This window comes from Leuciscus leuciscus, assembly GCF_965113295.1.
Source record: "Leuciscus leuciscus genome assembly, chromosome: 22".
NCBI lineage: Eukaryota > Metazoa > Chordata > Actinopteri > Cypriniformes > Leuciscidae > Leuciscus > Leuciscus leuciscus.
In genome coordinates this window covers 36,727,608-36,737,856 of record NC_138746.1, presented here as the reverse complement: position 1 = coordinate 36,737,856, position 10,249 = coordinate 36,727,608, and the positions used below count along the sequence as shown (strand labels likewise).

General features: G+C 40.4%; 1 long non-coding RNA gene across 1 annotated transcript; it reads left to right on the top strand.

Annotated features, from left to right (window-relative positions):
- Positions 1-6,389: 6,389 nt before the first annotated feature.
- Positions 6,390-10,028, top strand: LOC309486315. Its single transcript, XR_014201469.1, has 2 exons — positions 6,390-8,032; positions 8,071-10,028. It is a non-coding gene; the product is annotated as an uncharacterized lncRNA (long non-coding RNA).
- The last annotated feature ends 221 nt before the right edge of the window (positions 10,029-10,249 follow it).

The window sequence follows — 10,249 nt, the reverse complement described above, 5'->3', positions numbered from 1 at the left end:
CAGCCCCGAGAACAGCCCAAGAAGCACGACTTGCAGAAGCACGAGCACAAATTGAACTGGCAGAGGCAGCCCAAAGAGCAGCGCAGGCAGAGGCAGATGCAAGAGCAGCGCGAGGGGGGGCAGAGGCCGCAGAGCGAGTGGCACAAAGACTAACAGCGCAGTTTCATGCACAGTTACACGGGCGTTTGAGTGCAACGCTGCGGCACGCTACTCACGCTGAAGAGGACAGAAAGGAGAAGAAAAAACCCTTCACAATGGTGGTTATGCAACAACGACAACCTAAACAACCGAACAAACCTGCATCTTCCTGCTCAAACCCTGCTGGTCGAAAAGGACAGAAAGGAAGAGCTGCTGGAGGAAAATGGAGCTGTTATGTTTGTGCCACAAATGCCCACTCGCTCCGAGACTGTACAAAATGTAGAGTGTGCAAGAAGGACGGACACTGGAGCAGCGCGTGTCCCACCATGAAGTCGGATTGAACCGAGGGGGCTGGAGAGCGGGACGGAGGGGGTCCGGTTCTGGGAAGCCATTTTCTGGCTGCAGCAAAGGGAAGTGAAAATATTTTTACTAACACACACACACACACACGACGCACACACAAACACATACACTGATCTTCTTTCTGCTATCTGCAATGAAAAAACTGCTTGCAAATCTTTTTGTGTGTCTGATGATACTTTGAGCAAAGCTGTGACTGATGATTTGAGCAGTGCTGTGTGTGATGAGCGTGTGAAACTATACAAAAGCACAGGGTTTTCTGAAATGCCTATTTATCCTTTACGAGTTAAAGGGGTAGTTATTGACTTTTTAGTAGATTCTGGTGCAAGCCTGAGCACATTACGACCATGTGATTTACCATGTGTTCCAATTTTAACCGGGAAGGTGTTTGAGAGCACTTCGGCCTCTGGCCATTTGATTTCTGACCGGTTAACCGAGCCGTTAGAGTGCGAAACAGAGGGGGGATGCCTTTTCGAACATGAATTTGTGTCGTCTCCCGGTTGTCCCGCACCTCTGATGGCTCGTGATTTAATGTGTAAATTAAATTTGTCCCTCTGTGCTGATTCCTATGGAATTAGCATTGAGGAGACATCACAAATTACTTGTTCCAAATTCGAGCCGAAGTGGGCTTATGAATGGCAGGTGACAGATGTTGATTGGGCAGAGAAAATTTTGGAATTGGCAAAGGCTCGAACAAACCCAGTCGACACAGAGTTTATGACAAATGATAAAATGCATTGTACATCACATGTCGTAACAGAGCGAGATTCAGATTTTGAAAAGATGTGGTTTAATTCTGTGGAGAATGAAAGTGTGAAGTTTGACCAGATTTTCTGGACAGAGAGTGTGTGCGCATTGGCTGCAGTGTTGACAGAAAGTCAGAAAGCTTGTTATCTTATGTCAGAGAACACCGCCTGCCACTTATCTGTCTCCAAGGCCATAAGCCAGCAGTGGAGAGATGTGGGCCTTTTTGTGAAAGAATGTTTATCAGCCACAGACTGGGTGAGAGTTGACACACACACAGCAGAGAGTAAGAGTGTGGGGGGCATTTAAGATAAAAAATTTGATTTTGAGGTTGAGGTCAGGAGAGACATGATTGCTATTGAGAATCTGACTTTGACAGAGGGAACCGAACTCATATCTTATGTTGATGACCTTTTGATCTGTTCAGTGAATGAGTCTATTTGCAGGGCTGACACTGTGACTCTCCTGAAGCATCTTGAAAGGGAGGGACACAGGGTCAGCCTTTCAAAGCTGCAGTTTGTGAAACAGGAAGTGACATTCCTGGGGCATGTTATCAAACCAAACAGCAAAGCACTGTCACAGAAAAGGGTGCAGGGCATAAAAGAAGCCCCAAAGCCTGTAAAAAAAAAACAGTTGCTGTCATTTTTGGGGATGTGTGCTTACTGTTGTACATTCATTCCCAATTATGCCATTTTAGAACAGCCTTTACGAGCCCTGACAACAGGGAAAGGGTTGAAGTCATGTGACAGACTTGTTTGGACAAGTGAAGCTGAGACAGCATTTGATAACATGAAAGCACAATGAGATATCTCGATTGTTAGACCTTCTGGTTGTAGACCATCCATTGTGCAGATGGTTGATGAAAAGCATGACCTTATGACTTCTGTTCTCCTGTAGACGCATGGTGACCGATGAGACCCTAGCCTATTTTCAACAAAACTCGACCCCGTGGCAGCGGGATTGCCACACTGTCTCCGGGCGGTGGTGGTAGCTGAACTGGCCCTCAATGGCCTCAAGAGAGTTTGTAGGCTATGCTGATCTGACTTTAGGGGCCTCACATTTGGTGTCTTTGATTTTGCAGGAGCAGAGAACGTCACATTTGTCTACAGCTCGATTGAGGTATCATAAAATTCTGTTAGATATGCCAAATATAACTGTCAAAAGGTGTACAAAGTTGAACGCAGCGACCCTTTTACCCACAGAGCAGGATGGTGAAGAACATCACTGTTATCTGTCAGTGTTAGAGCAGGTATGCACACCACGTCCAGATCTGATGGACGTTTCCGCTTGATAATTGTGACAACATCCTGTTTGTGGATGGATCTGCGTCGAAAGATCCACAAACAGGACAAAATAACGTGGGCTATGCGGTGACGACTGAATTTGAAACTGTAAGATCTGGCAAATTACCATGTCATTACTCTGCACAGGCAGCTGAATTAGTCGCTTTAACTGAAGCATGTAAACTGATGACTGACAAGTGTGTAACGATTTACACAGACTCGCGTTATGCTTTTGGGGTCACGCATGACTTTGGTGCTCTGTGGAAGCACAGAAAATTTTTAAAGTCAGACGGACGACCGATACTGAACGCTACGTTAGTATCTGACCTTTTGGAGGCCATTATGCTGCCAGACAAGATTGCAATTTGTAAATGCGCAGCGCATACTAATGATAAAAGTTTCGTATCAACAGGCAACGCCAGAGCTGATATGGCTGCGAAGGCAGCGGCAACAAAGCAGACTGAAGCTGATAGCAGTGGCGCCACTTGCGTACAAGTTGACAATAACCTTAACAATGACATTTCTCCTTGTTTACAGAGCATGCAGTCTTTTTCCACAGGAGCTGAGAAAAACAAATGGAAGACGGCAGGCTGCAGCCTTGTTGATGGTGTATGGACATCTGTTGATGGAAAGCCGTGTCTGCCCAGCCATTTTTTTTCCCCACATTACGCTAAATTGTTGCATGGGATGGACCATGCATCCAAGGGGGGGATGATTATGCAAATGAAAGAATTGTGGTTTACCAAAGGTTTCACAATATATGCTGAGAATTTTTGCAAAAGATGTGTGATTTGCACCACATATAACCAGGGGCGGCCTTAAGCATCTGGGGGCCCGTTTCAATAACTAATATGGGGCCCTACCCACATAAAATATAAACATAATAGAGCAGAAAAAGCAAGGATTCCTGTTGGTTTGCATCATATTATTTTATTACGTGCACTTTCAGCTTCATTAACAGGCAGCTCAACATAGAAATAATCCAACCTTATTTGATTAAAACTATATACAATACAGCGTTTTACGTTGGAATAATGCTCGCCCTTTCACGCAGGGCAACTTCACTGCTTAATTGATTTGCACAGTATATTTTCAGCTGTCTGGACTGACTTAAAAAAAAAAAAAAACAGCTAAAACATCCCCTCAACTTGAATTATTACGGAGCCCGGGAAGTCAACTGTGTGAGTAAAAAAAAAAAAAAAAATCCGTGGCGACGGTTTTGCAATCCGTGCGCCCAGTTTATAAACCGTACTCACGAATTCTCAAACTGTTCCCTCGGTTTAACAAATCGTGCCCACGGATTAATAAACCGTACCCACGAGTTTCTATTCCGCGCTCTCAGACTTGTAAACCGTGCCTTCAGTTTGTGCAATCTGTACCCACAAATTCATAAACCGTGCTCACGCTTTCGCAATCCGTTCCCACGGGTTTGTAAACTGTACTCACGGATTTGTGGCTCACCCTCATTTTAGAAGAACACCAGGAGGTACGTTGTTAACGAATCTTATAGTATATTGTTTTATTGTGTATTAAGTGGAATACATCAAATTGTCTTTGCGTCTGCATGCTTAAAGTGATTCTAGTTGTAGCGGGTATGGGTGAATATACGATTTAATATGAATGGCGTGCATCAAAATCTTTTGTTTATTTGTGGTAATCTTAGCACGGTAGTACGGTATATTTGACGAATTGCTTTGTTCCTTTTTTGTAAGTTTTGGACGAAAGCGTCTTCTAATGTAGCCTATAAAATGTAATAATAATAATAATTATTATTATTATTATTAAAGTTTATAACTATAAATGAGTTCACTTAAGACAGTAATATGTTTATCATAAAATAATTTATGAACGCTTTATTTAAGCAAAAATTGTGCAAAAAATGTAGGCCTATTTTATCCCAAACTGTAAAAGGTTAGGTTAGCCTATAAAAACAAAGCATCAATTATTTTATGACAAACATATTACTGTATTACTAAGTGAACTCATTTATAGTTAAACACAAATAATAATAATTATTATTATTATTATTTAGAAGACGCTTTTGTCCAAAACTTACAAAAAAGGAACAAAGCAGTTCGTCAAATATCAGTCATAATACAGGTTAGGCAATAATACTAAAGTGCTAAGATTATCACAAATAAACAAAAGATTTTGATGCACGCCATTAATATTAAATCGTATATTCACCCATACCCGCTACAACTGAGAATCACTTTAAGCATGCAGACGCAGTAAAGACAATTTGATGTATTCCACTTAATACACAATAAAACAATATACTATAAGATTCGTTAACAACGTACCTCCTGGTGTTCTTCTAAAATGAGGGCGAGCCACAAATCCGTGAGTACAGTTTACAAACCCGTGGGAACGGATTGCGAAAGCGTGAGCACGGTTTATGAATTTGTGGGTACAGATTGCACAAACTGAAGGCACGGTTTACAAGTCTGAGAGCGCGGAATAGAAACTCGTGGGTAGGCTACGGTTTATTAATCCGTGGGCACGATTTGTTAAACCGAGGGAACAGTTTGAGAATTCGTGAGTACGGTTTATAAACTGGGCGCACGGATTGCAAAACCGTCGCCACGGATTATTTTAATAATTTCGGACCAATCAGAGACGTCAGTGTTTTGCTTAGAATTATGGGTAGTGTAGTATTTCTCCAGAAGATCGCAAATAACAAGGTTGATTTTTATACTTTGTGGCTTTTATAGGAGCAGAAACTTTCGTTTCACAGCCTCGTAGCTCATGGTCAATCTAACTTGGATGGTTTAGGGGTCTCCAACCTTTTTTAGCTACTTTTTAAAAATGAAAGTGGCCGAGAGCTATATGCAATAATTAAATCTCTTAAATAATGTCTCATAACTCCTAGGCCTATATATGTCACCCTTAATTGACATACAAAAAAAATATTATACTGTAAAAACACATAATTATTGTTGATTTTATAGTGCATCATAACTAGAGATGAAATGGTATGAACATGTAATTTCATGATTATAGTGACCAAAATGAGCATGGTTATCACATAATCCTGTTCGAAAAGTACTAATACTACACAATAAAATCAATTCACCAAGTTTTATGTCGAAAACCAGCAAATAACAAATAAACTTACCATCAATATGCACTTTTTGTTTGCATAAACATTAAAATAGTAACATTAAAAATGATGGCCAAATTTGAAAGGAGTGTCTTGCAACATGTTATCTACTAACATGTACAAGTTCAAATAAAGTTTTGACAAAAAAGTTTTTATAAAAAGATAAACCTCGCATATTTCAGCCTTTAAATCATTTTTATAAAAAGAATGATTCAAAAAAGACAAAATACTGACATTTACAATGCACATTAGCTTATCTTTTATTATTAATAGTAAAATTTGGTCCGATTTTCCCGTGGCGTCTGTCGTTGCTATGTACCATGCATGCGCTCTCCACAACGACAGAGAAGTTTTAATAGCTAATGGATTTCCACTACCGATAAACGCTTGCTGTAGCTCTGCTAGAAGATTTATTTACGGAGAAGAAAAAAACACCCGTAGTTTGGGTGCACCCCCATCCTTCATATTGACTCGCGCGGCGCCTGGAAAAAATTAGTGCGTCGCTTCAATTATTTGAAATAACGAACTTGAGCGTGCAAAAGACGCGATATGTGAACGGCCCTTGGCGAGCTACCTCCAATCAGGCCACGAGCTACTCTCGCGAGCGACGTGTTGGAGACCACTTTAGACATTATGTCTGAAAATAAATATCCTATTGAGAAAATGAATGGGATTTTCCTGCTCTGTTGGGGGCCCCCTTGGAGGGCGGGGCCCGTTTCAATTGAAACGGGTGAAACATAGGTAAGGCCGCCTCTGCATATAACGTTGCACGGGGCATTAAAACACCACTGGCAAGCCAGCCAGCCCCAGACGGGCCATTTGAATATTTAATGATTGATTTCATTGAACTAACCCCGTGTGGGAAACAGAAATATTGTTTGGTAGTCGTGGATATGTGGTCACGATGGAACACACTGTGCCTAACACGCTGCCAGCGGGGGCGCTGTTGAGCGTGAAAACCAGACGGTAAAGAACAAATTGGCAAAATGCTGTGAAGAAACAGGGCTCTCGTGGGTGAAAGCACTCCCCATTGTGTTAATGTACATGAGAATGAGAAAGAGAGTCAAAACAAATTTGAGCCCATTTGAAATTCTCTTTGGTAGACCACCATTCATGGGTATAACAGGGGAAAGAAGGAGGCTTCCATCGACAGATGTGTGTGAGAATGAAATGTTGAATTACTGCAAAGAGATGTCGTGTTTGTGATCTAACAGTTCTGTGCAGGTGAAAGAAATGCCAGGGGCAAGGTAGCAGAGACGTTCCTGCACAAAATCAGACCAGGTGATTACGTGGTGATTCGAGACCTCAGGAGAAAGAGCTGGAGGGCGAAACGGTGGCTGGGACCGTTCCAAGTCTTGCTGATCACGCATACGGCGGTGAAGGTCGGCGAGCGAGCGACGTGGGTACATGTCAATCACTGCAGGAAGGTTCCACCCATATCGGAGGAGCAACAAGAGGAGGAGCCCCAAAGACAGCAGCTACTGTCAACGAAACCAAGTGTCTGATTCCTCAGCAAATGACTGATGTATTAAAAACTGTTGTGGAACTAGAGAGAGGAAAGACACCAATGGAACAGCCTGCTGACAACTGTGACCATATACAGCAGTACAATAACACTGAAATTGCAATTCCACCTCTGAGAGTAACGTTTGCGAAAGGTGATGTTTGTGTTTGTTTCAACAGACCGAGACCTTTGAAAATTGGGTGGTCAGATTGCAGAATTAAGATCAATGTGTTGGACGGGACAATGAACAATTGCACAGCAAACATTAAAACCAACCACGAAGAAATCAACTTTAAGTGTCCATTCGATAAACCGTATCAAAGTTCACCGGCGGCAGTTTGGGTTTGTGGTAATATCATATCACCGTTTGAAAAAAAAGGACTGGTCAGGGTGCTGTTATCCAGCTTTAATGAATGTGGGAACTTCTGTGTATCTGCCAAACAAGGTGGTTGGAGTTAACAAAGAAAATGTTTAGTGAAAACCTTTAGAATATGTTGAATGATTTTCTTTACAACTTATGGAAATTAATGTGCTGCCAATAATAATGATGAAGATTATGATTTGGCTGTTGTGATTGAATCCACACTGGTGGACTGTAAAAGAATACAGAGAACTGCTTATCAGTGGCTGTGTTTACATTCCTGATTAGGACACACTGCTTCAAGGGTGTGCAGTAAGTTGGAGCTGTTTGCAAGCTCAATGATCAAACTATAGGCAAAGAGAGTGTTTTAATTATGGTCAGCGGGGCCATTTAGCCTGTAATTGTAAATGGACACTCAGAAAAGAAAGTGATAACGTGAAAGTGACGTGTATTAACGTGGGTTTTTTTTTAAAGTAGAACAGTATTTAAATGACGATATTAAAGTTTTCGTCTGAGAAAGAACTAAGAATGTGAATGCAGTGCTAAAGAAAGTGAAAAGAATGTGCAAGTAAATAAGGGAGAAAAGAAAGTTTAAAGGAAAGTTAATAGATGGAAGTCGTAAGAAGATTGGAGGATGCAGAAGGAACTTGCATTTAGGGAAAGATTTGATAGAGGAATACTGTGAGAAGTAGTTATGTATGACATTAGATGTCTAAGAAAACTACAATCTAGGTAATAAAGGTTAAAGAAGAATGCAGCTATATGGCTGTCTTAAGGGTTGAGATCCGAGTAACATAATATTTTGTTTTTTGTGAAACAGCAGAGATAAGTGGGACTGACAAAATATTGATAACATTAAGTTGAATCTGCAGACTAACCACTTGATAGAGGAATACTGTTTCAACAAAGTTTTAATGAAATTGATGGCATGTAGTACAAATTCTTATACTTTTGTGAAGAGTCCTGAAACAAACAGTGAAAAGAGGAGAGCAAACGCTGTAAGCAGCTGTGCTCTGAAGCTTTGACTTCAAAGAAATGTGGAGTTTGTAAAATGTTGGGGGTATCATGTTGTTTTAATATTCCTGATTACAGTGACAACATAACCAATATCATCGAGCACATGAGAAAAGCTGTGAAAGAGCCGCCTAAAGCTACTGATAGTGAGTGGGTGGGGTGGCTGATGTCTGCATGGTCAGGGTGGTTTTATAGAATAATTCAAACTGTCTTGCCAATTGTGGGTATGGGATTACTGTTTTGTTTACCATGCATTATGAAGTGCCTTTCCAGCTTAGTGCAGAGATTGATCAGGGCAGGGACGGTTAGCACGTCAGTCCAAGCAGTGAAACTGACTCTGTACCCAATGACTGATGGAGAGCAATGTGATGATTATGACAGCGATGACATGTATGCACACATGAGTTAAATGTGTTTTCTTTCCTTTTGTTGCCTTCCTGGGACCAGGAAAGGGATTTTCTAAACTTTGATTGTTTAGGTTTTGATGTCAATGATTGACTGTTCTATTCACTGTTTTTATTATTATTATTGTTTTCATTATTTTTATTTCTTTTTCCATTGTAAGAATGATGATATGTTCAGAGGGTTAAAAGCAGTAGCCATCCGTGTTACGAGATGGCATACAAGGACAGGGTTTTAATATGAGGAGGTTTTGTATCACTTTATCTGTGTTTTTATAGCATGTTTTGTTTTCCTACTAAATATTAATCCAACTTTTTCTTGTTTATACTGAAATGACTGAGGGTCCGACCTATAGTGTTGGGGATGCAATGACAGAGCTCGTTCGTCTAGCCCGGTTCCAGAATAAACCTTTATCTGCTTGCTGTAAAATTAAGGGTCTATCCCTGGAAAAATAGCCTGAGCTTATTTCATTTTAATCTTTTTTTCAAACTAGTTTTAATTCTAATGTTTTTGCCTAATAGTTTTAATTTTAATCTTTTTGCCTACTAAGTTCAAGTAGAATGATCAGGTATATGAAAGTCAGACATGAAGAGTATAACTGTGATGTAAAGACTTGAATCAATTCTGATCTTGAAATGAAATGATGTAATGATGTAATGATGTTTGATCAAGAAATTAGAAGACAATGATGAATTTTCCTTTAATACGTTTATCAGAGAATGATAAAGAGGAGGAATTTGTTGTGGAAAATTCAGCGTTTCTTATAATCATTCGTTTCCAAACTGTTTAATCATATGTTTCTGTGAGGTTTTCTAGCAGCTGAGGGAGGACAGGGAAGCGAGAGGCAATTTAGGTCGTAGATGAAGGCCTTTGGGTGTCTCAGGGACATAGAACAGTGTGACCTGTACCAGGGGGTAGAAACCAGTCCGAACCAGCAGAAGATAGGGGGTATCTTTCTGGAAATTTACAAGAAACCTGGAAGGAGGAGTTCTTTTGCCAAGAAACTGTATAAAATATCTATGTTTTGTTGTGTCTAGTAGGCATTCTATTTCAAAGCTGGGTGGCTGCGGCTTTTGTGAAAAGAATCCTCATTGAAATAAACCTTTTCTCTTTATTACAGTTTTGTCTCTTGAAAGTTTCTTACACCTCTGATGCTGTTTGATATTAACTTCTGAAAATTGCCATTACACTAGTTACTAGTTGTTTTTACTAGTTGTTTTTTGCCTCTTCACGATGACTTGCTTAATTTAGTCCCAATTTGTAAGTCGCTTTGGACAAAAGCATCTGCTAAATGACAAAATTGTAAATGTAAATGTAAATGTACTATTAACACTGCAGAT